At 43.0% G+C, this 26,567-nt stretch overlaps 1 long non-coding RNA gene across 2 annotated transcripts; it reads right to left on the reverse strand.

Moving 5' to 3' along the window:
• Positions 1–25,861, reverse strand: LOC109552261 (uncharacterized). Of its 2 annotated transcripts, XR_002179070.3 has the most exons (5): positions 24,358–25,861; positions 24,018–24,171; positions 7,553–7,652; positions 2,233–2,374; positions 1–501 (listed from the first exon to the last, which is right to left on the reverse strand). It is a non-coding gene; the product is annotated as an uncharacterized lncRNA (long non-coding RNA). The 2 variants fall into 2 exon arrangements; XR_002179069.3 differs by lacking the exons at positions 1–501; positions 2,233–2,374; positions 7,553–7,652 and adding an exon at positions 16,876–20,501 and having other exon boundaries at positions 24,358–25,859.
• Between the last annotated feature and the right edge of the window lie 706 nt (positions 25,862–26,567).

A 26,567-nucleotide genomic window follows, 5' to 3' on the forward strand; every position in this document is an offset into this window, starting at 1 on the left:
ATTATAGATTTCTTTATTTTATGGGAGGAGTGGCTGGTAACCCAAGTGGGATCAGCATAAAATAAAATAATAACTAATAGATATCAAGCAGTTACTATATGTCAAGCATAATAAAACTCCACAAATTAGGTACTATCATGTTTCCTTTCTACTCAGGAGGAAATTGAGGCTCAGAAAATTAATAATTAGGTCAAAATCATATAGCTCATGAGTACGAATTCCAGAACTTGAACCCAGGCATTAGTCTACACTCATAACCACTGTGTAATGCTATCATTCTGTGGAAGCTGCAAGCCCCAGGGTAGGGTCTCATATATAGTAGGTCACAGGAATTATATACTGAATGAATGAATCAATGAATAGATGGATGAATGTACCCTCAAAATATATTATCCAGGGCTTCCCTGGTGGCGCAGTGGTTGAGAGTCCGCCTGCCGATGCAGGGGATGCGGGTTCGTGCCCTGGTCCAGGAAGATCCCACAACAGTGAGAGGGCCGCGTACTGAAGAAAAAAAAAAAAAAAAATATATATATATATATATATATATATATATTATCCAGACCCTGAGACCCAGGCAGGCCCAGAGGGAGATAGAGTTAAGATGAAAACTGGGTGTAGGGTCCCCTCATTACATCAGAATTCACTGGGAGGATGTCCCAAGATGAGGCCAAAGTTCACACGTCTATCAGCTCCCAGTGAAATGAGGACCCCCGGCCACTCTATGTCCTTTATATTTCTTGCATGTGATCCTCCTTGGAGAACATGGGCCTGGTCATTCTCAGAAATAGCAGTGTTATCTTCGTGATGTTTCAAGTCTTGTTTTCAACGTTGTATGTTGTCAAATATGAATGCTAAAACTGGAAGCCTCTACCTGAGTCTTAGAAGCAAGTTTCTGGTTCCAGAATAGGCAAAGCAGAGGAACAACCTCCTGGATAAACTTGAGCCTGAGGGGTCCTTTCTCTTCCTGGAAGTGAGATTCTGTGCTCAGACACAGCATTGCAGGAATGGTCAGCATCTCGGCCATGGGAGATAAAGAGCAATGGGGATTCAGGTAGTGGCTGAACCCTAGAGAGGCAGGAAATCAGGACCCAGTCATCAGAAGGGGGTGGGTGAGTACATGCGGGGTCTGGGATTTAGGGTGGGGGTGGAGTACCAGGTACTGTAATTGATCTAAGGCTTTGGGAGGGAAGCACATGAAGCTCAGTCTTGTGGACTGCTACCACATGGCAGCCAAAGGAGAGAGAAGTGCTTTGAGGCAGTGTGGTATCATGATTAAGTATATTTGGTTTTTGCCCCATTCCTTGCACAGAGCTCCTAAAACCCTTGGAATTTACTAAGTCTGAGAGCAATCAAGGTGTCTTTGTTATGTTAATAAGGCAACTTTTGGAAAGCACCTAAGGATGGGGCTGGTTGCCAAGAGAACCAACCAAGTGATGGAAGAGTTGGATCTTCCACCCGCTGATGTCCTGGTAGTAAAGAGGGGCTGGAAGTTGAATCAATCACCAATGGTCAATAATTTAATCACTCATGCCTATGTGATGAAGCATCTGTAAAAACCCAAAAGGACTGAGTTGGGAGAGCTTCCAGGTTGGCGAACGCATGTTCATTTCTGGAGAGTGGTACACTCAGAGAGCGTGGAAGCTTTATACCGCTTTACCCACATACCTTGCCCTAAGCATCTCTTCCATCTGGCTGTTCCTGAGTTATATCCTTTTATAATAAACTGGTAGTTCTGTGATCCACTCTAGAAAATTAATGGAACCCAAGAAGGATGTCGTTGGAACCTCCAGTATGTAGCTGGTTGGTCAGAAGCACAGGTGAACCTGGACTTGTGACTGGCATCTGAAGTGGCAAGGGAGGCTGCAGTCTTGTAGGACTGAGCCCTTAACCTGTAGAATCTGATGCTATCTCTAGGTAGATAGTGTCAGAATTGAGTTAATTGCTTGGTGGTATGGGAAAAAAACCACACATCGGAATTGGTGTCAGAACTAGAGGCAGGTATGCGAGATGTCAGGAAGAGAAGAGAGGTACTCAGGATGGGGTCAAAGTATCACCAAGTCACAGGATCTTGGACAAGGAGGCCAAGGCCAGTAACCCATGTCTTGTCTGGGTTAGGATTCTACATGACTTGGACCTGCAGGAGGAAGATGAGGGGACCCAGCTGCTTGTTGCTCGGGTACCCTGAGGCTGCATGGGAGGAGGAGGGTTCGCCCTCTCTTATGTTCCCCTCACCGTTCTTGACTCCCTCACTTTGGAGCACATGCTCGGCCAGCTCATGCCTCAGAAACGTAGTATTCTTGATGGTTGCTTGTTCCAGGACAGCTGTGGGATATTGCCTCTTGCTAGCTCTCTGCTGGCCTTGGGTCTCTTCTCTCTGTGGATTGAGAGACACATAATATTCTCTCTGTGGACTGTGGGACACATAATGGCACTGGAAAGGAGGTTTACCCCTCTTTAATTGGGAAGGGTCACTTCCTTTTTGGAGTTGGAGCCAAAGATGGCTTCCACCATTATACAGAACATGGCCCCTAATCCTTCCTCTGCAGGCTCCAGAGAGCCCTCAATGTCCAGAGCTGGCAACCCAGCTCCTTTCTTTTTAGTAACTTTCCGGGAATTCCCTGGCAGTCCAGAGGGAAGGTCACTTTTTTGGCTGTGCTCTTTACCTTACAATCTCTGCCCAGTCTGGGTCTACTCCCTTCCCCTCCTCCCCCTGTTGTCAAGGACCCAGAATGCTTCAAGTTCAGTGCAGAATGGTAAGTATCAGAGAAAATCACAAGCCCCTCCAAGTGTCTCAGAGGCAGACTTTCCTTCCTTCCCTTTTTTCACTTTTATGCTGAATGGAGGCTCTTGGTTTCTTTGCAACTTACGCAGCACTGGATAATTTGTTTGGAAACATAGCATTTGGCCACACCTTTTCTTCTCACTCTCTTCCACCTCCCTTTCCTCTTTCTCCTCTTGGTGTCCAGATCACCCACAAGTCTCCTCTCTAGGTTGGGCAAGGCAAAATGCAGGCCAGACAACTGTGAGAGGAAAAGCTACAACAAGGAGCTAAAGAATTTGCAAGCCTGGGATTCTTTGTTTTGTTTTGTTCTACAGCTAATCACCCATGACTTAATTGGTTGATTTGCTAAGGCTGGGTACAATCAGCATGGTTAATTATAGTTGGTGCTATTCAGGTCAGAACACATGCAAGTAAGCAAGGTATTGGGGCAGTTGCTCTACCTGGGATCTGTTCCTGATTCCAAATCCTAGGATTAGTTTCTTAGGATTCCTGTTGGGCACTAATTCCTGGCACAGTTTTGGCAGGGGGTGGTCCTTTCCTCTTTCTGAGTCACTTTCTCACCTCAGAGGTGTCCAGTGGCACTGATGGGATCCAGAGTGCTTAGAAGAAGGTGTAATACATTCTGTGACTCTAAGGAGTCTTGACCCCATTGGCTTCATAACTCAACAGCAAATGCCTCTGTAGTGGGAGAGTGGGCACCTTGTAAATCCTTCCTGTTTCTGGCTTGGACTTTCATCAGGTGGATGTGGTTAAACAACATATGCAGCTTGGGCCACAATGCCTAGACACAGTGCTTGCATTGGTGCCCTCAGTGGCCTGGGCAGGACAAATGCCTGACTTGTCTCAGTACAAAGAGATTCCTGGCTACCTGCTAGTCAGCCTGATTCTGGCTTGACCCACTTTTAAGACTCTCTGTCCCTATCTCTGTCTCTCTCTGTCTCTCTCTGTCTCTGTCTCTGTCTGTCTCTCTCTCTCTCTGTCTCACACACACACACACCCCCTAGGCTACTTGTTCACATCACCAGAACCACATTCCTCACAAATATTTTCTTTCTTCACAGCCGATAAAGAAGATTGAGAAAAAACTTCTAAATATTTTTCTCTTCTCACATTTCCTCCTCCCTGCCCCCTGCACCCTCACACCTCACACTCTTTTTTTCCCCACTCTCTCTCTCTCTCTCTCTCTCTCTCTCCCCCGCCCCTTCTCCCTGCCTAGTTCGAAAGCAGTAGTAGAGAGATGAAATTGTATCATGTGTCCGGAAGGAGAACCAAGATGTTTGTGGACAGCCCCTGCTCCCTCTAGAATTCCTCCCCCTTCTACAGCTATGCAACTCCACCCAGCCCTCAAGAGCCCCTGGAGTCCCTTCCAGACAGCGCCTCCCGTCTCCAATTCCCTTCCACCCCAGGCTGCTATGATGGCACTGTGCACGTGTACCTATGGAAAAAATAGATCACTTTAGGTTACAGTTATTTACAAGTGTTGTGAGAGCTCCTCAAAGGAGGGTCATTGAATTTGTAGGTCAGAGTGGAAATCTGCTAGGATGACAGATAGATTGGGAGTGGGTGGGGAGGGAATTAGGGCAAGGGAGGAAGGAAGGCTGTCAGAGTGCAGTGACTGGACAGTTAGGGTTGGGGAGTGTGCTACTGGCCTGGGGGCTCAACCCCACTCCCTCTTGGGAAGGATGGGTGTAAAGAGTTCCCACTGCTTCAGGGATTCCCAGGGACTGCTGGATTTGCCCACTAAGTTCTGAGCCCCAGGAGTGGCCACCCTTGATCTGGGCTTTCCTACATGCTCCTGCAATCCCCAGGTGTCCCTGGCCTGGGGGCCACCTCCTCTGCCACCAGCTCTCTGTCAAGACCCGCTTCCCCTCACCAAGGCTGACTGCTCAGGGCCAAAGTGTTTTCTCTTTGTCTAGCAGGTGCCAAGCACAGAGCCAAGGTAAGGTCTTACCCCTTCTAGGTACACATCTGCCTTGTGATAGAAGCTCCATGGAGACATAATGCCCTAATGTAAAGGCTTAGCTCAGTGGGAAAATTCCAGATTTGGAATCCACAAACATTTACAGAATACCTACCCTAATCTGAGGCTTGGACTGAGAACTGCTCCAAGCATTATTCTGTTTGATACAGCAAACCATAGTAAGTCTAATTGTCCCCATTTTAAGATGGAGAAGCCAAAACTCAAACACAAATTAAATGAATCACCCAAGGATACAAAACTGGCGAGTGGGAGAGACAGGATTAAAGCTCGTCTCTGTCAGACTCCAAGTCAGAAGTTCTGATTGCTTCCCCTACCCACATAGCAGCCGTGGCTCTCTCCCCAAGCCTGCACCATGCCCCAGCTTCCTGCCACCATCTGCCCACGACTGGGGCACCCTCAAGTGATGGGACCTAGGGCTTTTGACTTAACTTCAGCAAAAGTAGATGGACCACCCACTACATTCTGGTCTCCTTTCTCTCTCATGCTTTGCCTTATGTGATGTTATGGCATCCCTGTGATAGACCCCTTCCACCTGGGATTTCCAAATTGGATATGCGGTGGTGGCCAGAGGGCACGTAATGCCACAGAAGAGCCATCTTACGTTTTCCTAGCCAGTCAATTTTATTTAAATATTGTTTTATACAAATTATATACATATATATTGTTATATACATATTTTATATATACATTAATATTTGTATTATAAATATATGTTTACAATATATAACAATATATTCTGTTATTATTTTGATATATCATATATTATTATATAACTATACATAATATATAATTATATACTATACTATATAGTATAGTATAATAAACAATCTATATTATAAATATGTATGTTATAAATTTACATACAAATTTAAATAAACATATTTTTCAAAACAAATATACAATGAAATAGACAAATAAATTTGACTGTGGTAGCCATAATTCTAAGATGTCCTCGAGATTTCCTGACCTTGGTGTATGTGTTCTGAATAATCCCCAAAACTGTGAATATGAAAAATTTTCCTCCTGGGTTTGGGTTATATGACCAGTTGACCTTAAGGAGATTATCTGGGTGGGCCTGATATAATCACTTGAACCCTTTAAAAGCAAAGCATTTTCTCTGGCTGGGTGCAGAAGGGGAAGTCAGAGAGATTTAAAGCATGAGAGGGATTCCATGTGTGGGGAGGGTCTTCATTGCTGAGGTGGAGAGGGCCACATGGCAAGGAGCCAAGAGTGGTTTCTAGCAGCTAAAAGCAGTCGCTGTTCTATAGCTAGCAAGACAGCAGGGACCTCAGTCCTACAACCACAAGGAACTGAATTCTGTCATCAACAGGGGGAGCTGGGGAATATATGTTTCCCCAGTTAAGTCTCTGAGTGAGGACACAGCCAGCTGGCACCTTCATTTCATTATGAGACTCTGAGCAGAGAAGCTGCTAAAACATGCAAGCTTCCTGACCAGCGGAAACTATGAGATAAAAAATTTGTGTTGTTTTAAGCCACTGAATTTCTGGTCATTTGATATACAACAACAGAAAACTAAATACACTGACCTTTTAGAATAAAAAATATTTCATATTAATTTTTGGTGTGCTGACCCTTGCTGGGTCAGCTGTTTGGGCCTATGTTTCATGGCCCTTTTGGGCTTGCTGTTTATGCCCCCTACAGAAAGAAACTTTAGAAGGAAAGCTGGAAACAGCCTGGCTTACTGGTATGCTTTTTTTTTTTTTTTTTTTTTTTTTTTGCGGTACGCGGGCCTTTCACCACCGCGGCCCCTCCCGTTGCGAAGCACAGGCTCCGGATGCGCAGGCCCAGCGGCTATGGCTCACGGGTCCAGCCGCTCCGTGGCACGTGGGATCCTCCCGGACCGGGGCACGAACCCGTGTACCCTGCATCAGCAGGCGGACTCTCAACCACTGCGCCACCAGGGAAGGCCTGGTATGCATTTTTAAACAAATGTTTATTGAATGTCTGCTCTCTGTCTGGTATTAGATTAAAGCTATAGTGATATATAAGACAGGTAAAATTCCCTGCTCTCATAAAAGTTCTAGTATAAAAGAAGGGAGTCTGATAATAAATAAGGGAACAAATAAATGAACAAGATACTTTCAGGAGTGGTAAGTGCTGTGAAGACCGTAACAGAGGGAGAAGAAGGCACGACTGGGGTGGCTCTGGGGTCGCAGGTTGTGGCATTAGCTGGGTGCTCAGTGAAGGCTCTCAGGATGGTTTTGAGCTGAGCCCTGTGTAGTCAGGAGCCAGCCATGTGAAGAGTAAGAAGTGTCAGATCCAGGGATTTGTGATCCTTCCTGACGGTGATACTGCCAGTGTGCGTCAGTGCCCAGGGTGGAGGCAGTCAGAACCCCCAGCCTGGGCCTTTCTAGCATCTCAGGGCTGCCCCCTTGAGGCTTTCCTTGGGCCATGGGTGAGCTCAGTACCCAGCACTTCTAAGGCTCTAAGGAGGCTGCCTGTACAGCCCTGGACTCTGGGCTTGTGGTCCCACCTCCAACCCCCTTTGGGATAATAGGTAAAGCTTGAAGGACTGGAGACAAGAGTTTCCAGATAATGTGCACCTTTCAGGGCCTGGAGAGTAGATCCTTGCCAAACTGAAAGTGCTCTGTCCTCACCTGTGAGAGTTTTTCTTGGAAAATGTTTTTTTCCTTGGGGCTTGCTGGTCAAAGGCCTGCAGGCTCTTCTGAGTTATCTCAGTCTCCCCATGTATTCAGGCCAGGTTCCCGTCAATCCTCCCAAATCATTACAGGGTCTGGTTTTCCCATTGTTTGGGGAGTCCCCCCTACCTTTTTGAATGAGGAACAGGAGGCGGTGGTAGTGCCAGGTCTATGCAGGCAGGCTCCTCTCGGCTTCCTATCCCTCATCACACTCCCACCATTGCAGGACCTGGGGAAAGAGCACAAACGGAAGTCTGCGTACCATATGTCTAAATACTTGAAAGTTATGCATCAGGCTGGCAAACTGTATATAAAATGCATTTTATCATCTGACTTAGACATATCAAACTTCATAATGACCTACAAGGCCAGATCTGAATTTGGACTTCTCAGACTCCTTGGAGTTCCACCCTGAACAGGTGGTGTGGGGAGAAGGGGCCTCTGGCTCCCACCCTGCAGCCTGCTCCCTTCTCTTCCCACTCCTGGCTCCATCCTGCAGTGCAAGGGCTGTCCCCTGAATGCATATGGTTACCCGGCCCGCACATCCTAGCTTCATGCAGTGCGCCCTGCAAACATCTGTCACTCAGGGATGTACACCGCGACAGCATGGTCCATTCTTAGGAAGATGGACCCAGGCAACAGGCACACACAGGTCTGGAAGTGGGCTCTGCATTATATGGCAGGGAATTCCAAGTTCTGGGAACTTGTAGAATGCTCTAGAATGGGATTGATGGGCCCTGAGGGTACATCCCTTTGGCCCTGCAGCCTTCTTGTCCTGTTGGGAGGGGCGCAGCCAGAGAGGGGTAGGATATGGCCCTCTAAACTGCAAGGTGCAGGGCAGGAGCCCCTCTTACCTGGATCTTCTAAGGGTGCTACTATTTAAAAATGAGAATCAGCTGGCACTTTCTACACTGCTGCCTCTCATATGCTTTTCAAAAAATTTATACTTAAATTTTTTTTTAACATTTTACTCAAAATATTTTAAAATTTATGGAAAAGATGCGAAAAGAGTTCAATGAATTCCTTTTTGCTTTCTCTGTATATACATACATAGATATATACCTACAATAACTTTTGCTGAAACATTTGAGAATAAGTTACAGACACTGTGATCCTTTACTTCTAAATACTTTTCAGTGTACATTTTCTGTGAACAAGGACATTCTCTTAACCACAGCACAATGATCAAACTCAGGAAATGTAACATGGAGTCAATATGATTTTATGTCCATATTCAGATTTTGCCAAATGTCCCAGTAACGTCCTTTAGAGCATTTTTGAAAATGTGGCATTTGATTGTTAAATTCCTTTGATCTAGGATCCTTTCTCAGCTTTTCTTTGTCTTTTATGATGTTGATATATTTGGAGAGTACAGGCTAGACTGTCCCTCAGTTTGAGTTTGTCTGGTGTTTCCTCCTGATTAGATTCGGACCATATATTTTAGGCAGGAATACTTCCTGAGTGATGTTGTGTTCTTTTTGGTACATCTCATCAGGAGGCCCATGATGTCAGTTTGCCCCATTACAAGTTTGCAAGTTGGTTTGCACGTAATATTAAACCATAAAAACATCCTGTCACATGATATTGCCTGAAACCTACTTTTCCCCATCTTGTAACTTTTATCAAGACTATTGTTGTCCCATAGATATATACTGTAAGCTATATATTAATTTCAAATATTCTAATAGCTATGTTAAAAAAAGAAAAATCAGGTCAAATTATTAATATACTTTATTTAACCCAACATGTTCAAAATGTTATCATTTCAACATATAACCAACATAAAAAATTGCCAAGGGGATATTTTAAGTTCTTTTTTTAATTCCAAGTCTTCAAAACTCCAGTTTTTTTCATATCTATACCTCATCTCAATTCAGACTAGCCACATGTCAAGTGTTCAATAGTCACATGTGGCTAGCAGCTACCATACTGAATGGCACAGATCTAGAACATGTTTTCAAAGTATGATACATGTACCGTAATTTATTTAACCATCCCCCATAAATAGAACTTACAATTATTCTTTAAAATTTGCCATTATAAATGATGATGCAGAAAATTTTTGTACATAAATCTCTCTGTGCCTCTGATTATTTTCTTAGGATATCTTCTTTGGCATGGAATTGATATATCAAGGTTATCAAAGATATGACAGTTCAGTTTTTCTCCACTGGATTGTTGCAATAGAAATGATTCTTGCCTCCAACCTTTCCTTCATGAAGCCATCATCTACTCTGCAACAAGAGTGACCTTTCTTAAATTCAGATATCACCCTGTTGCTCTCCTGCTTACAGACTTTCAGTGGTTCTCTTCAGCTTTAAGATGAGGCTTGGTGTCTTTGGTTTAGCTCACAAGGCCCTTCTTTATCTGGCTAAGACCAGTTCCTGCTCCCTTTGCTCCTTCTTGATGGAGCTCCTTGCAATTTCCTGGACATATCACGCTGTTTCATGCCTTTGTGCATTTGCTAACATTGCTTTCTCTTCCCAGTAAGCTCATTCTCCTATTTCATCCAGCTAATCACTCCTTGCCCTTCAAAACTCAGCTCATACAGACTCTCTGCTGTGAAGATTTCCTTGCTTTTATCCTTGCCCTATGCAAAACCCACAGTCTCCATCTGCCTGTGAAGGGAATTTGGGCAAAACAGCAAAACTTTATTCAGTGCCTACTATGTGCCAAGAGTTGTGCTAGAGACAGAGTTTACGTAGCTTCTCTTAAAAGCTTACGGTTTGGTAGGTGAACCAGAAGGCAAAACAGATCATTTCGTCAACATGGGATTGTTGAGATATATATTTGGTGCTTTTGGAATACAGAGGTGGAAGCCTGAATAAATTAGAAAAGGTGTGACAGGGAAGGTTAGGGTTGAACTGACCTTGAAGGAGGTTTTGGTAAATTTGGAGCAGGAGGGGCCTGGAGAGGTTGGCAGGAGCCATACAACAGGGAAGTTAAGGCTGTACTCTGGGCAGTCACAGTGAATACCTGTATTTGTGACACCACTTCTCCCTTCCCCATTCATACAGACCTCTCAGATCTGTGACACTCAGCTCAAACACAGACTCAGGATTCATCTGCATACAAATGCTCCAGACATCAACAGTTGGTTGATCCCAGTGCATTCGCCAACATCCCTCATCAGATTTGCATTTGAGAATAGATCCCTCTAGCAGCCATGGGGAAGGTGGATTCCTTATAAGCCAAGGGGCCGTGGTTGGCCTCAGTCTTAAAACACTACCTTAGGCATCGGGAATGTAGGTTGTGAGCAGCTGCCATGATAGTTACTGCAGACAGTTGGTCTCTGCAGAAAAAACCTGAGCCATGGCGCTCTGGAAGTGGATTGCCCCATTCTCATATTATGCCTCATCGCTGAGTCAAGGTCAACCAGAGATTGTCATGAGAATTTGGGGTCATCTTTGTCCTGAGATGGGTTTATTTTTCTTACTTAGGATCAAGGAAGATCAGCACTATTCATTTGCCAGTTTACTTGGGCTGATCTTTCACAGTCAAGGTAACTCAAAGGAGTAAAATGATCTGTTTGTACAGCGAGATCGTTATAAGGAACCTCAGCGAAATACCAGTGTCCACTGGGCTTTGTACAGAAGCTCAGAGGACACATTCCCCAGGATCCTGTGGTCTCTTTCTCAGCTACCACCACACATTTTTTTCAGATACAATGAGAACTATTTCCTTTCAGTGTAACTTACAAGGCAGTGTTACATTTCCCTTTCATTGGAGGGTGAGGACAGAAAGGAGATTACTTCACACAGCCTGCTCACCTTAATGCTTTCCTTTTAAAGAGCCTAAGAAGGGACTTAGGAAACCTGAAGAGATTTCTCCTCTGTGCTAATGAGCAGAAAATGATGAAAAAATAATAGGGTTAGAGGATTAAACTATTGCCCTTCAGGCATCAAGGCTGGTGCCCAGCAGGGCCTGGAAACTGTCTAAAAATGTATTTGTTCCAGTGAGTTCCATTCTAACTTAGGTTTTTGTTTTCTTTTTTAAACATCTATCCTTTTCTGTGGGCTGTGTACATTAAGACAACTTGCCTTCTTCACGATGACCGTCATTCCTCAAGGGCTACTGGCTGCCTACATAATGCTGGATCTTTCTTTTTTCTTACTTACTAGTTGCCTCCCAACAGCTATCCTTTTCCCCTCTCCCTTAGATAGGGGTCCACGAACTTTTTCTGTAAAGGGCAAGATGATAAACATTTTTAACTTTGAGGCCGTATGGTCTGTTGCACCTACTCAATTCTACTGTTGTAGCAAAAGCAGCCATAGACAATATGTAAATGAATGAGTGTGGCTGTGTTTAATAAACTCTGTTTATAGAAACAGGCATCAGGCCTGTGGTCCATCCTTTGCCAGCGCTTCTTTAGTATGTTCCATGCAACATTGTACCCTTTTAGAAATTGTCACCTTCTCAGACTCCCTTGCACTTAGGGGTAGTTATGACCAATAAGACATCAGCAGACTATTATGATGGAGTTCTGGAAAAGCTTCTGTTTTCCTAGTAAAGGTGTTACTGGTTCCTCCTTCCTTTTCCTTTTTCTTTTTTCCTTGAACATGAGCATGAATCCTAGAGGAACAACAGCCATCTTGTGATGATGAGGTTACAGTCATGAGGATGAAAGCCTACATCTAAAACAGAAAGTGTGTCTCTGACAGCATTGTGACACTGGCTCAGCCCAATGACTTCTTTTTCTTTTTTTTCTTTCTTTTTTTTAATACATTTATTTATTTATTTATTTTTGGCTGCATTGGGTCTTTGTTGCTCTGTGCAGGCTTTCTCTAGTTGTGGTGAGCGGGGTCTACTCTTCGTTGCGGTGCGTGGGCTTCTCATTGTGATGACTTCTCTTATTGCGGAGCACGGGCTCTAGGCACACAGGCTTCAGTAGTTGTGGCACGCAGGCTCAGTAGTTGTGGTGCACAGGTTTAGCTGCTCCGTGGCATGTGGGATGTTCCCGGACCAGGGCTTGAACCCATGCCACCTGCATTGACAGGTGGATGCCTAACCACTGCACCACCAGGGAAGTCCTGACTTCTTATTTTTGAGACAAATAAATCCCTATTTTTTTTAAACCACTGTTAGTCAAATATTCTATTTTTGCAGCTGAACATATTCCTAATAGATACATAAACAAAAGCAACACGTGTACTATAGAAAATTTAGAAAATTCAGAAGAGCTGAAAGGAGAGGGGAAATCATATACAGTTTCACCACCCATCAGCACATCATGTCACAGAATTAGGAGGACATCTTCCCTTACCCTCAGTCTCAACTTGCTTGGACCATCGTGAGGTAACTGTGGTTATATTCCCGAGTACAGAGCACAGGAAGGTTGAGTTTGACTTGCTCCCGTCACTTCCTTGCAAGACATCTGGATGTTGCAAACCAAGATGTTTATGACATTGGAGCTACAGCATTCCTGAAATTCCTGCAGTTTATGGAGTATGCCTGTTGCTTTGCTCCCCAGTTCTTGGCACGTGTGGCCCTTACCATAAGTATTCTTAAAAAGTGGGCAGCCTTCTGATAGCCAAGAAAACCTTTCAGACCTGAAACTCTACCCCGGGATCAAACCCCACCCATCTCTATCAGACACACACACACACACACACGTGTGTGTGCATGCACAGCCTTCCATGTTATTGGGCGAGTTGCCCTAGAAGCAGGAAGAGACCAATAGATTGGAAAAACAGACTAGAAAACCTGGAAACGAAAACACAAATGACAGGAAACCTAGTATAATACAGCAGAGGAGATATAACAACCAAGCGTGGGGACTTTCCTGGCAGTTCAGTGGTTAAGACTCTGTGCTTCCACTGCAGGGGGCACAGGTTCAGTCCCTGGTCAGGGAACTAAGATCCCACAGGCTGCAAGGTGCAGCCGAAAAAAATTAATTAATTAATTATTTTTTAAAAACCCAAGTGCAGGGGCTTCTCTGGTGGCGCAGTGGTTGAGAGTCCACCTGCCGATGCAGGGGACACGGGTTCGTGCCCTGGTCCGGGAAGATCCCACATGCCGCGGAGTGGCTGGGCCCGTGAGCCATGGCCGCTGAGCCTGCGCATCCGGAGCCTGTGCTCTGCAACGGGAGAGGCCACAACAGTGAGAAGCCCGCGTATCGCAAAAAAAAAACAAAAAAAAAAAACCCAAGTGCAGAAAGGAAGAATAGTCTCTAAGTGGTTTGGGGGCAATTGGATTTCTAAGTGGACAAAAATGAAATCAGACTCCTACTTCACCCTTTATCCAAAGTAATTCCTAGGAGGATTAAAGACACAAATGTAAAACACAAACCTTTAAACCTATTAACAAAATATATGTTATATCCTTATATTATATCTTTATGTCCTTGGGGTAGGGAAGAATTTTTTGACAAGACCTACCATGAGGAAAAGAGTTATAAACATGACTATATTAAAATGAAGAGCTTTGGTACATCAAAAGACACATTTTTAAAATATGAAAAGGTAAGCCACATGATGGGAGAAATGTTTGCACATGTTACAAAGTATCTGTATCCCAAACATAAAGAAAGCCTACAAATTAAAAAGGAAAAGACTGCAACCCAATAGAGAAATGGGAAAAGGCATAAACAAGTAAGGCACAGAAAGAGAAAAATTGAATGGAGAGTAACATATGAGAGATACCCTCACTATTCAGTCAGGGCAAAGCAGATATAAATAAGTTACAAGTTTTCGTCATTTGTGCAAGGATTTTAGAAATGATAGTGATGGCAAGGGTATGGGAAAATAGGAACTCTGCAGGTGGGAATATACGTTGGGTAGTAAATCTATAGTGAAACCTTTATTGAATAAGCTGAACTCAATTGAGTACAGGCAGAGATCAACTTTTATTCTTCCCCATGTCTCCTCTTTTTTTTTTTTTTTAAATTTGTTTTATTTTTGGCTGCGTTGGGTCTTCGTTGCTGCGTGCAGGCTTTTCTCTGGTTGCGGCGAGCTGGGGCTACTCTTCATTGCAGTGCACAGGCTTCTCATTGCGGTGGCTTCTCTTGTTGTGGAACACGGGCTCTAGGTGCGCGGGCTTCAGTAGTTGTGGCACACGGGCTCAGCAGTTGTGGCTCACGGGCTCTAGAGCGTAGGCTCAGTAGTTGTGGTGCACGGGCTTAGCTGCTCTGAGGCACGTGTGATCTTCCTGGACCAGGGCTTGAACCCGTGTCCCCTGCATTGGCAGTCGGATTCTTAACCCACTACGCCACCAGGGAAGCCCCCCTATGTCTCCTCTTGACTCTGCTCTGCTGAACAGTTCTTTCTCTGTTCATACTATCTTCAGATACTATGAAATCCCAATAACAAGTCTAATGCTACGGACTGAACTGTGCCCCTTGCGCCCCTCACAATTTATACGTGGAACCCCTAACCCCCAGTGTGACTCTATCTAGAAACAGGGTCTTTAGAAGGTAATTAAGGTAAAATGAAGTCATAAGGGTGGTGCCCTAATCCAATAGGATGTGACCTTATAAGAAGAGGAAGATTTCTCTCTCCCCACCCTCAATCACGTGAGGACAAAGCAAAAAGGCAGCTGTCTGCAAGCCAGGAAGAGAATTCTCACAGAGACCAAATCGTCCAGCACCTTGATCATGGACTTTTCAGCCTCCAGAACTGTGAGAAGTAAATTTCTGTTGTTAAGCCACCCAGTCTGTGGTATTTTGTTATGGCAGCCTGAACAGACTAACATACCCAGTAACAAATGTGTATGGCTTAATATGAAGAAAACAATAAATCTCTCTGAGAGCTATAAAAAATGACCCAAATAATCCTAGATTGGGAGGTTCAGTATTGTGAAGATGGTGATTCTTTTCCTAAACAATAGGTATTTAATGTAATCCTATTCAAAACTACAGAAGGGTTATTCTTTTACCCTTACAAGCTGACTCAGTAATGTCCAAGAAATCATCTGAAAATAACAAAAATTTTTGGAAAGCACAAAATCAGAAGTGGGTGGGGCTGTCTTCCCACATAGCAAAACACAACGGAGTTGATGACTTTGGTGTAGAAATAAACATATAGTGACCCAGAAGAGAAGCAAGTCCAGAGACCCACACATGTGTGCCCGTGTGTATATGTGCACGTGTGTTAAAAGTGGCATTTTTAATAACAAAACCATGACTTAGTCAATAACTGGTATTAAAATAATTAGATATTCATTAAGCAAATAATTAGATATTCATTAAGGGGGTGGTCTTTACCTAGCACCACGCGCAAAGTAATTTCAGGTAAAGAGTCAGACATGAAAAATTTCACAAAGAGTTCGTGGTGATCATTGTGCTTGACCACCCCCACCAGCTGTGCACCCCAAAGGATTAATCTAAGGTATTCACAGTCACCACGTTTCCCTGGGCCAAGACATGAGGGGAAGTATTTTGAAACTTTGGGAAAAGATTTTCATGTTTCCAAGGAAGAGAAACATGGGAATTCCCTGGCGGTCCAGTGGTTAGGACTCTATGCTTTCACTGCTGAGGGCCCAGGTTCAATCCCTGTTTGGGGAACTAAGATCCCACAAGCTACGCGGCCAAAAAAAAAAGGAAAAGAAAAGGGAAGAGAAACAGGAAAACACAATCCCTTTTGTTCCTCTGGATTTGCTGTGAATTCTGCATATGAAATCTGCACCTGCTCTAGCCATCTTGTTGGCAGCCTGAAATAAAGCCAGTATCGACAATGGAATGAAAAGAAGTCAAGTTCAGGAAAATGTCATTGGGCCACTGACCATACCAGCCTAAATCCACCTTACTTCTGGACATCTTAAGTGAAATAATACATTTCTTTATTGGGAGAACATATAGGAGAAGACTTTAAATGATTTGGAATTAAGTGTTTTTTAATCAGGATACAAACCCTAAAATCTGTGAAGGAAAAGATTGACATAATTGATTATATCTATTTGATATTCCAGATAACAGATTTCATCATAATAAAGTAAAAATAGCAGCACAGGGGGAGAAAATATTTGCAGTTTACATAATGGGTCGACAAACTATTATCCTCAACACTAAGGAAATCCACAAATCAAGAAGAAAAAAACACTCCAATGGAAAAATGAGCAAAGGATATAAAAAGGCAATTCACAGAAGAAATGTGATGAGCAATAAACATGATAAGTTAATCAACCTCTCTGGTAATCAAGAAAGTGGAGATGAAAACAACTTACCAAATCAGCAAAAATGTATATAATGATAACAATATCCATTTTGATGAGGAAGCAAGTATTAATGGGACAATAAACTGGTATGGTCTTGGTGGAGGACAATCTGCTAGTTCTACCAGAGTTTTAAAGGTGCTTATACTTGAGAGAGCAAGTTATCTATTCTAGAAAAACGGCACACAGGTGCTCCATAAGAATGTGTAAAGTGATCATTGCAGCATTTTGTCATTGCAAAAAATAATGGAAATAACCTAAATATTAAGTTTAACATTTAAAGAAAAGAACTAATAAATGATGATACATGCAAGTTATGAAACACCATGTAGCATTTTTATTGGGGTAGATAGTTATGACGTGAAATAGAATAATCTACCAAGTCATATCATTAGGAAAAGAAATAAAATGACAGAAGATAATATTATAGATAGATAGACAAATAAGAAAACCCTTATATAAAGTAAGTCAATTCTTATAAAAATACATTAGAAATAAATCCATTGTTAAGATTCAAATATTTTTTAATATCTAAAATTGGGATGCATCTCACAGTTGCTAGCATGTCATAATTTAACTCATAGTGTTTTCCTTTCTTGGATGTACAGGAAATAATGGAACTTTAAAAAATAGATACATCTTAGAGTCAATATAACATAGATGATAGATAATCAATAAATGATAGAAGACTAAAAGGATAAGCAGCAAAATGTTAGCAGTGCTTACCTTTACCTCTATTTAATTCTATATTGTTTGGACTTTTTACAATGAGAATGTAACTAGGTGTCTAAACGTTTTAAAAATTCTAATTATCCTGTTTAATCTTTGTTACATTAAATTCTTTTTGATTTCTTTTTGTTTACGTTTACATGACATGTCCATACCCCATCCTTTTATTTTCAATCTTTTAGTAGAATTTTAAGTCATCTTTGGTAAGCAGTCATTGAATCGCTTTGTTGTTTTTGCTCCAAGCTGAATCTTTGCCTATTTTTAAAGGGGTTTAAAAGTGTTAATGTTTGTTGGCATAACTGTTATGCCTGGTGTTACTTCTGACATCTTGCTTTATGCCTTACGTTTTCTGTTTACTTTCTATTCTGTTTTTTGCTATAGGGAGAGTATTTTGTTTGCTTTTATCTTCTGCAATGATTTGGAAATTAGATTTCCTGCTTTAAATTTGAGTGGTGACTAAATTATGAAGTAATTCTTAAAGTCAAATGTATCACTAGGCTTCAGTCAGGAAAACCACTGTCTAGGTATTCCAGGAATGAAAAGTTTAAAACAGGAACTAGGGCTGGCACAACTTTGGAAGAGCAGGGCTGGGAAGGTCAGTGAATCCATACCAAGATCTGAGCCTGAAGGTCTAAAGCAGGTGATTCTTGGGACTCACTGGGAAGCCCCTGTGAAGTCACAGGACTACCCACTTTTGTGGTCACAAAGACCTCTCCTTCCAGACTTCTCAAGAGCATCTCTCCTGGGCAAAATCTAACCCAGAACCATTCAGGGAAGGTGATTCTAGGAAAGGTAGTTCCTGGCTTCTCTGCAGCCATGCAGAATGACGACAAGTTGATAACAGACAACCAGAAGAGCATATTTATTATTTTATTTAAAAGTAAACATTTAATTTTTTTACTCCTCTTTACATGGAATGAGGAACCAAGTGTTCTTTCTTTCTCGTCTATTTTTCCACATTTCCAATAATTTTAACTGAATAATTGGTTTTAATATTTACTTATTTATTTGGCTGCGCCAGGTCTTAGTTGCGGCACGTGGGATCTTTAGTTGCGGCACGTGGGATCTTTAGTTGCGGCATGTGGGATCTTTAGTTGCGGCATGCGGGCTCTTAGTTGTGGCATGTGGGATCTAGTTCCCTGACCAGGGATTGAACCTGGGCCCCCTGCATTGGGAGTGCATAGTCTTTTTTTTTTTTTTTTGTGGTACGCAGACCTCTCACTGTTGTGGCCCCTCCCGTTGCAGAGCACAGGCTCTGGACGCACAGGTTCAGTGGCCATGGCTCACGGGCCCAGCCACTCCGTGGCATGTGGAATCCTCCCAGTCCGGGGCACGAACCCATGTCCCCTGCATCGGCAGGCGGACTTTCAACCACTGCGCCACCAGGGAAGCCCCAAGGAGTGCATAGTCTTAACCACTGGACCACAAGGGAAGTCCCTTAACTGAACAATTAAAAATATAATTATCCATTCAGTTTACTTTTTATATTCAAGCTCCCATAAGCACATTGATAATAATTGTGTGTGTGGAAAAACAAAACAAAACAAAACTACAATCATCCTTTCCTCTGGGAGTTCCATGGTGGCCTAGTGATTAAGATTCCAGGCTTTCCCTGCCTTGGTCTGGACTCAGTCCCTGGTCAGGGAACAGATCCCACAAGTCGTGTGGTGTGGCCACAAATAAAAAACCCAGGGTACTTGTGTGTGTGTATGCACGTGTAACTGGTTTCAGTACTTATTTCCAGTTCTTTCCTCCTTCTTGTCCTAAGATCTTACTTTGGACTCCCCTCATGATTTTCTGGTGGACATTCTCAGGAACCTTCAGGAGGAGTGATGAAATGTACATTTTCATAGTTCTTGCATTTCTGAGAACATCTTTCTATTGTTGTCACAGATAACAATTTTTTCTGAATTTGTAGATAATAACCTTCTCTCTACATATCTCTGTAGACATTTCTTCATGACCTTTTGGCATTCATTGTGATGGGAAGACCTAGGAGGGTCATTCTTTTGTTTTCTTCTGTCAATAGCCTCTTCCGTTTTTTAAGATAATTCCTTCTGTTTTAAATTTTTTTAATTGCCAATATTTTTGTACCTGTTAATATTTTGGATAAAACGCACTGAATATACACTCAGTTAGGTTGATTTTGTTTGTAAAGTCAAGAATATTTTCGCTTATTATTGCTTCAGCTTTCCTTTCTCAGTAGAATTAATAAGATAGATCCTGGGACCTGTTTTCTATACTAGCTATTCTTTATCTCTCATTTACATATATATTTTTTCTGTTCTCTAGTATAGTTTCTTCAGTTTATCCTTTCATTAATATAGTTTTCTACAGTGTCATATTTATTATTTTTCTATGCCCAACATAGATGCCGAATGGTACTGCACTTTAAATTCCACAAAGTCTCTTCTTGTTTGGCTGATTGTATTTTCAGTACGTCCTGTTCCTGTTTAGTAGGAGAATTTCAGTAGTAGCTACTAAAAACACAAGGCGAAGAGTTTCTAAGAGTATTTTGATATCATACAAAAAAATCTACATCAGAGGGCGAGAAATCTACATTTGATTCCAGAATATTGGGCCATTTTTCTCCTTCTCTTGTATAAAATAATAGATTTTCACAGGTCTGTGTTAATTTTTGTCTCTTTGATCATCTCTTTAGAGTGAGAGATGAGCCCATTCAGGAAAAGGCTGGAGACAAGTATAATGCATCCAGTTCCAGGCTGGAAAGGAAGAGGATAGTAAGTTTTCTGTTCAGTGAATAAGCAGGCACCAAATAGGAACCATATTCGTACATTTCGCCTACTTTGAAGACCTCTTAGTGTTACAAATAGATGCTTAGGGGAAAGGAAATGGATTATGAAGCACATAATCCACTAAATGCTCACAAGTCAAATGGTGGTTTCTGTCCTGGAGTACAAATGAAAATATCTGGAGTGACTGGAGCTGGAAATCTGTGATACGTGGCAGGCAGTGAGGCATTGCGAAAGAACTTGCTGTTGACTGCTGAGAGAGGCCGAATGTCATTCCTGACTCATTGTTAAGGCGATTACTTCATTTTCTCCAGAATCTGGAGAATGCATACCTCTTGCTCATATACAGCATAGACAGGCTGAGGTAGTAAGTGTCTAAATTTTGGGGGGTCAAATGCGAAAAAGATGTGATTACCCTGGAAGAAATGGATGGCCATTTATTGGCGCTCCTAGAAATATGAAAGAAAGACAAATAGGATTAAAAACAAAGTGGAATCATTTCCAGGCAGAGACTGAGCCAGGAAAGGGGCCCAGGTCCTCCCTTTTACCCAGAGCACCCTTCGGCCTTGGCACCTGGTCCCTTGAATCGGAGTCATTGTCTGACTCTAGTGCAAACCGTGGCTCCATTGTGATTCTGCAGAGAGGCTGCCCCACATGCACTGATTTCCACCCACCTGGGGCTTCTTTGGGCTTATCCCACTGAGCTGTGACTCCGGCTGCCAGCCAAGAGGGCCTCTGTCCAGGGTGGTGTCTTGAGATTTGTGCTTATTTATCACACAAGAGCTACCAGGGAAATCCCTTTGCCATCCCATGGGAAATGTCAAGTCAGAGGCAAAGTTTGGGTGCTCCCTGTTTGAATCCAGGGTTTCGGGTCAGAGTGGATGGTGGCCAGGACCTGCATGCTTATTTATATCTGCCTTTGAGGATACTTGGATGGACCTTAGACTACCTGGAAAGTTCTAGAAAAGAAATGTAGGTTCTGCATATCAGGTGTTCTAAGGGATTTTCATGAAATCTAATGGAACAGAATAGTCTGAAATAGACGAGGTTCATAGGGTAGCTTAGTGCAATGCTTCTCAGACTCACTGTGCATTAGACTTATCTACGGAGCTTGTAAACATGCGGATTCTTGACCGCACTCCCTGGGCTTCTCACTCATAGGTCTGCAGTTGGGACTAGGAATTTGCATTTTTCGTGAGCATTCCCAGCTGATTCTAGTGCAACAGGGTGACACAACAAATTCCACTTAGAAAAACACTGATTTCTGGCGATGCTGGCAAAGTAAGCACTTAGATCAACCTGTTGTGGTGAGTACTGAGCCAAGAATGGGTTTGTCAAGAACTACAGAAGGAAGACTATCTGCATCCCCTCCCACCGGTTGAGCACTGCCTCGCGCCTAACCAGACTTCCTCGGCAAGCAGGGTTCCTGCAGTCTCCAATTATATGCATTGTTGTTAAGAGAGTCTATCCCAGAGGAAAGGGAAGTAGCAAGTAAAGGGAAGAAACTTTCCTTCTGTCGGGGTCAGACTGATGCGCTCAACTGGAAAATCCCAGTGACAGAGAGAGAAACAGTGTATTGTGATATCATTCAGTGCCTGTCTGCCCACATCTCCTCTAAGGGAAACTTCCCCACTCACAGCCCCTGATTTCCCGGTGGCCACATTGAGTACTATAAGAAGGTGCATCCCTCCCCACAGCTGAATAGGCCAAGGATGGGCACCTGAACCCAAGGCAGGCATTTCTCAGGTAAGGTAAGACATGAACTGGCATGAAAAGATGAACCAGGCCAATCAGATTACCTCTTGGGAATTTGTTGGGAAACATGGAAAACCCAAACCAGTTATTAGTCGGTGACAGTTTATCAAAAGATCATGTCATAGCAAGAAAGGCTGGGGAAGCTATGATGAACTATGAGTAGACAAAAGAAGCTGGTCAGTGGGGAGAAGAAAACACAGCAGATATGCAGAGAGAAAAGAAATTTCAAGAAAAGTTGAGAAATGAGAAAAACAAGAAACCTGGTTAAGAGCACCAGATAAAAGCAAATAATAAATGCTCTCCAGCTCAAGGAACATGTAGCCTTACTTGAGCAAGCTTGAGAGGGTCTCCAGTCCCGCAATGAAATACCCATAAACAATGAAGAGGGACCAAAGTTAGACCGAATGTTTATGTCCCCTAAAATTCATGTGTTGAAACCTAATCTCCAATGTAATGGTATTAGGAGGTGGGGACTTTGGGAGGTGACTAGGTCATGGGGTTGGGGGTTGGGGGTCTCATGAATGGGATTAATTCCCACATGGAAGAGACCCCAGAGAGCAGCCTCACCTCCTTCCACCATGTGAGGACACAGCAAAAGACAGCCATCTGTGGACCAGAAAGTAGGCCCTCACCAGACACTGAATCTGCCAGTGCAGATCTCGGACTTCCCAGCTTTGTTTATAAGCCACCCAGTCTATGGCACATTTTTTATAACAGCCCAAAATTCTCAGACAAACATTTAATGAGCTCTTATTGCATGCAAGATACTTGCTGAGTGTGTAATGTATTCTTTCTCATTTTACACTCACAATAGCACTGAAAAAAATGCATTATACTGCTTGCCTGTTCTGTTTTATCACCCTTATTATTTTTTAATTTAATTTAATTTTTTTATACTTTTATTTATTTATTTAGCCCCACTGTGCGGCATGCAGGATCTTAGTTCCCTGAACAAGGATTGAACCTGTGCCCCTTGCGGTGGAAGCACAGGCTCCCAACCACTGAACCATGAGGGAAGTCCCTATCACTCTTATTTTAGATATAAGGAAAATTAATAAATTGTTTTGCTCTGAGCTGTCCAATAGTGTAGCCACCGTATGTGGCTCTTAGGCACTCGTCCAAACTGAGATGTGCTGTAAGTGTAAAATCCACATCAAATTTTGAAATTTAGTAAAAAAATTTTTTAAAGAATGTAGACTATTTCATTATTCATTTTTGATTGAGAACATGCTGAAATGATATATTTTAGATATATTAGATTAAATAAAATATAATATTAAATTCACCCATTACTTTTTAAATGGAGTTATTAGAAAATTAAAAATTGCATATGTGACTTACATTTGTGAGTCACATTATATTTCTTTTGGATAGCACTGGTCTAACCTGTTGGCTTATGAGACAAAAAATAGTGATGCATGAAAAGGAGAAAAATATAAGCTTCCCTTCATGATGTCACACTCACCAGTCCTCACATTGGAAAGCAAATTCAACAAATACTGACCAAGTGCCTGTGGGAATCTCCAGAGATAGCCACCACAGTTTTCCCCTCCCTAGATAAGCATGTCCCTCCCACATCAAGAAGCAGAGCTTAATTCCCCTCCCTTGAATCTGGGCTGGCCTTATAACTTGCTTTGACCAACAGAGCATGGTGGAAGTGACATTATATCTGTTTTGAGTGTAGCCGTTAAGAGGCCTGGCAGCTTCCATTTCCACTTTTATTCTTGGAAGCCACCACCATGGTATAAAGAAGCTGTGGTTATACTACTGAATGGACAGATAGAGGCCAGGTGGAGGAGCACCTGAGAGCCAGACATGTGAGCAAGGCCTTCTAGGACCTTCCAGCACAGCAGATTGCAGCCTAACTAGTGACCCTGCCAATGCCATGTAGCATGAACTGCTCCACCAAACACAGCCCAAATGGCAGAACCATGAGAAATAATACATCACTCTTGTTCCAAGCTGCTAAGTTTTGGGGTGGTTTGTTATATAGCAATAGCTAAAGACTGTGCCTTCTGCAGGCAACACCCTGTGATAGACAGAGCCTGGCAGTGACAGCATAACTAAGGATGTCTCGCACCCTCCATGAGCTTAGAGTCTAAGGGGGACATCATACACTTGTATACAAAAACAAGTTTAATATGGGATATAGGAATCAAGGGGATAGGCATTTTAAGTCGAATATTGCAATGGTTGTTGAAGCAACTCACCCAGAACTTCATACTGCTTGGAAGTAGCGTCTTCTCGCAGGTCCCAGGGTTCTTAAGGCCCTTTTCTTCCCCATTCAAGCCTGATGAGGAGGGAAGCAGCCGCTCCAGCTACCTCTCTTGGCTCTCCTTAAAGCCGAGTCCACGCATCTAACCGCTGTTCCCAGCAGCACAGCCAGAGAGAAAACAAGATGCAAATATGGGAAAATAACACAGATATTGAACTCTTACAAAGTTTTTATTCTCCACTGGTCTAGGCTTCCTCACAGCTCCCCAAATGTAGTAAACAAGAGCATGTTGGGGGCTTATAATCTCCACTATCATTTCCAAGGACAGTGCTCACCTCCTCTCTTCTCCTTTTGACTCTGTACCAAGGGTCCTCTGGGCCATTTTCCCCATTGAAGTCTCTCTGCCTGAAGGTGACATCCAGGCACAAATAGGTGCTCTTTGTCTCAGGTTGGTCATTTGCATCTCTGTAGTCTTCATGCCTGGGTGACACCCACTTGACTAAGCATTTGCCCCTTGTGGGCTCAGAGTCCCTCGTTTACATTTCCCCACAATAGTGAAAGGCTTACAAGCTGTTGAAATACAGTTGCTAAACAGCTAGTAATTCAGCCAGAAGACAGCCCTTGAAGGGTTGGAATCAGAGCGATTCTGAGAGCTCTAAACCCCTAGGCATTGGCACTATGACCAACCAGTGAAAGTAAAGGCAGAGTGAGAAAACTAAGAGCATCTCAGCCATGCCTAGGGCAAACATTTTGCTGACCACTCTCCCCCCAGGGCTTCCTCAGTAAACCCCAGGAGAAAGGATTTAGTGGTTAAAACCAAACACACAAAGTAGAGTCACTGTTTAGATTCTACGTGGAATCAGTGCATGAGACAAAAATCACATATAGTCACAATTATCCTTCAACATCCTTTAATGCTTGTGAGAGCAGACGTTGTTTTGTGTTTACAGCCCTGGACAGTAAATCTTATAACCATTGGATGTTCAAGACCACTGAGATACAAATGAAAGGGGAGAACAGAAGTAAATTTTACGTGTAGATGTCTGTTTTCAAAGCACTTTACCTTGAAGATAACTGCTAAATTTTCATTCACCATTATTATTATTATTCACACGTTCCTAGTAGGGAATGGGGGAACGGGTAGAGAATAATAATAAAAAACCATCAATGCTCGTGATAGGCACTGTTCTGACTGCCTTATGTGTATTAGCTCATGCAATCTTTACTGTGTTAGGAATCATTATCCCTAGTTTACAGAAGAGGAAACCCAAGGATACAGAGGTTGTGGAAATTATCTTAGATTTTCTGCTAGAACGTGACAGCGCTTTCAGGAGTAGGTGGTATAAAGCTACTTGTGAAGGAAATATAGGATTTCAATAAATGGAACTGAGGGAAAGGGAAGGGTATTAGAGGTGGAAGGCACTGCATGAGCAAAGGAATAGAAGTTGGAAAATACAGGGCAGGTATGGGGAATATTCTTTTGTAGCTGGAGCAAAAGATGAGTGAGATCTGTAATCTTAGGCTGGATAACTACGTGTAATGGCTAATTTTATGTGTCAACTTGGCTGGGCCATGGGTGACACCATGTACTTCAGATTGGGACTCAAACCCACATGGCCAGGACTCCAACCCAGCCAAAACCCACAGTCTTCCAACTGAGATCACACACCTGGTTTCAGGACTTAATGAAGCTCAGGTTCTTGATGTCTCATCACAGAAAGAATTCAGTGAGAGACAAAGTGATAGGTAAGAAGTGGATTTATTTAGAGAGAAACACACTCCACAGACAGAGTGTGGGCCATCTCAGAAGGTGAGAAAGGCACCAGGGTATGGGGTTGTCAGTTTTTATAGAGGTGGGTAATTTCATAGGCTAATGAGTGGGAGGAGTATTCCAGCTATTTCAGGAAGGGGCGGGGATTTCCAGGAATTGGGCCACCACCCACTTTTTGATCCTTACTGTCAGTCTTGGAACTGTCATGGCACCTGTGGGTGTGTCATGGCACCTGTGGGTGTTACAGTGAGCATATACTGAGGCTCAAGGTCTAGTGGAAGTTGACTAGTCTGCCATCTTGGACCCATTTGGTTCTAATCAGTTTATGTCATGTCCTTGGGCTGTGTCATTCTTTCAAAGGTTGTGCCCTGCCCCCTTCCCTCCTGTTTCATGGGTACCCAGATATTTGGTCAAATATTATTCTGGGTCTTGCTGTGAGAGTGTTTTGGGATTCAGTGGACCTTTATTAAGACAGGTTGCCCTCCCTAATGTGGGTGAGCCTCATTCAATCAGTTGAAGGACTGATTAGACTAAAAGGACTGGCCTCCCCCATGTGGCAGAGAATTCTCCAGGCACCTACCTTTGCACTTCAAGAGTAACCTCAGTTCTTCCTGGGTCTACAGCAGACAGCCTTCAAACAAATTGCAACATCAGCTCCCCTGGATCTCCAGGCTGCTGACACACCCTGCCAATATTGGACTGACCAGGCTCGATAACCACAAATTCCCTGTAATATGTCTGCTTCTGTATATACACATTCCTATTGGTTCTGTT

The sequence above is a fragment of the Tursiops truncatus genome, chromosome 8 (genome assembly GCF_011762595.2).
Source record: "Tursiops truncatus isolate mTurTru1 chromosome 8, mTurTru1.mat.Y, whole genome shotgun sequence".
Lineage (NCBI taxonomy): Eukaryota > Metazoa > Chordata > Mammalia > Artiodactyla > Delphinidae > Tursiops > Tursiops truncatus.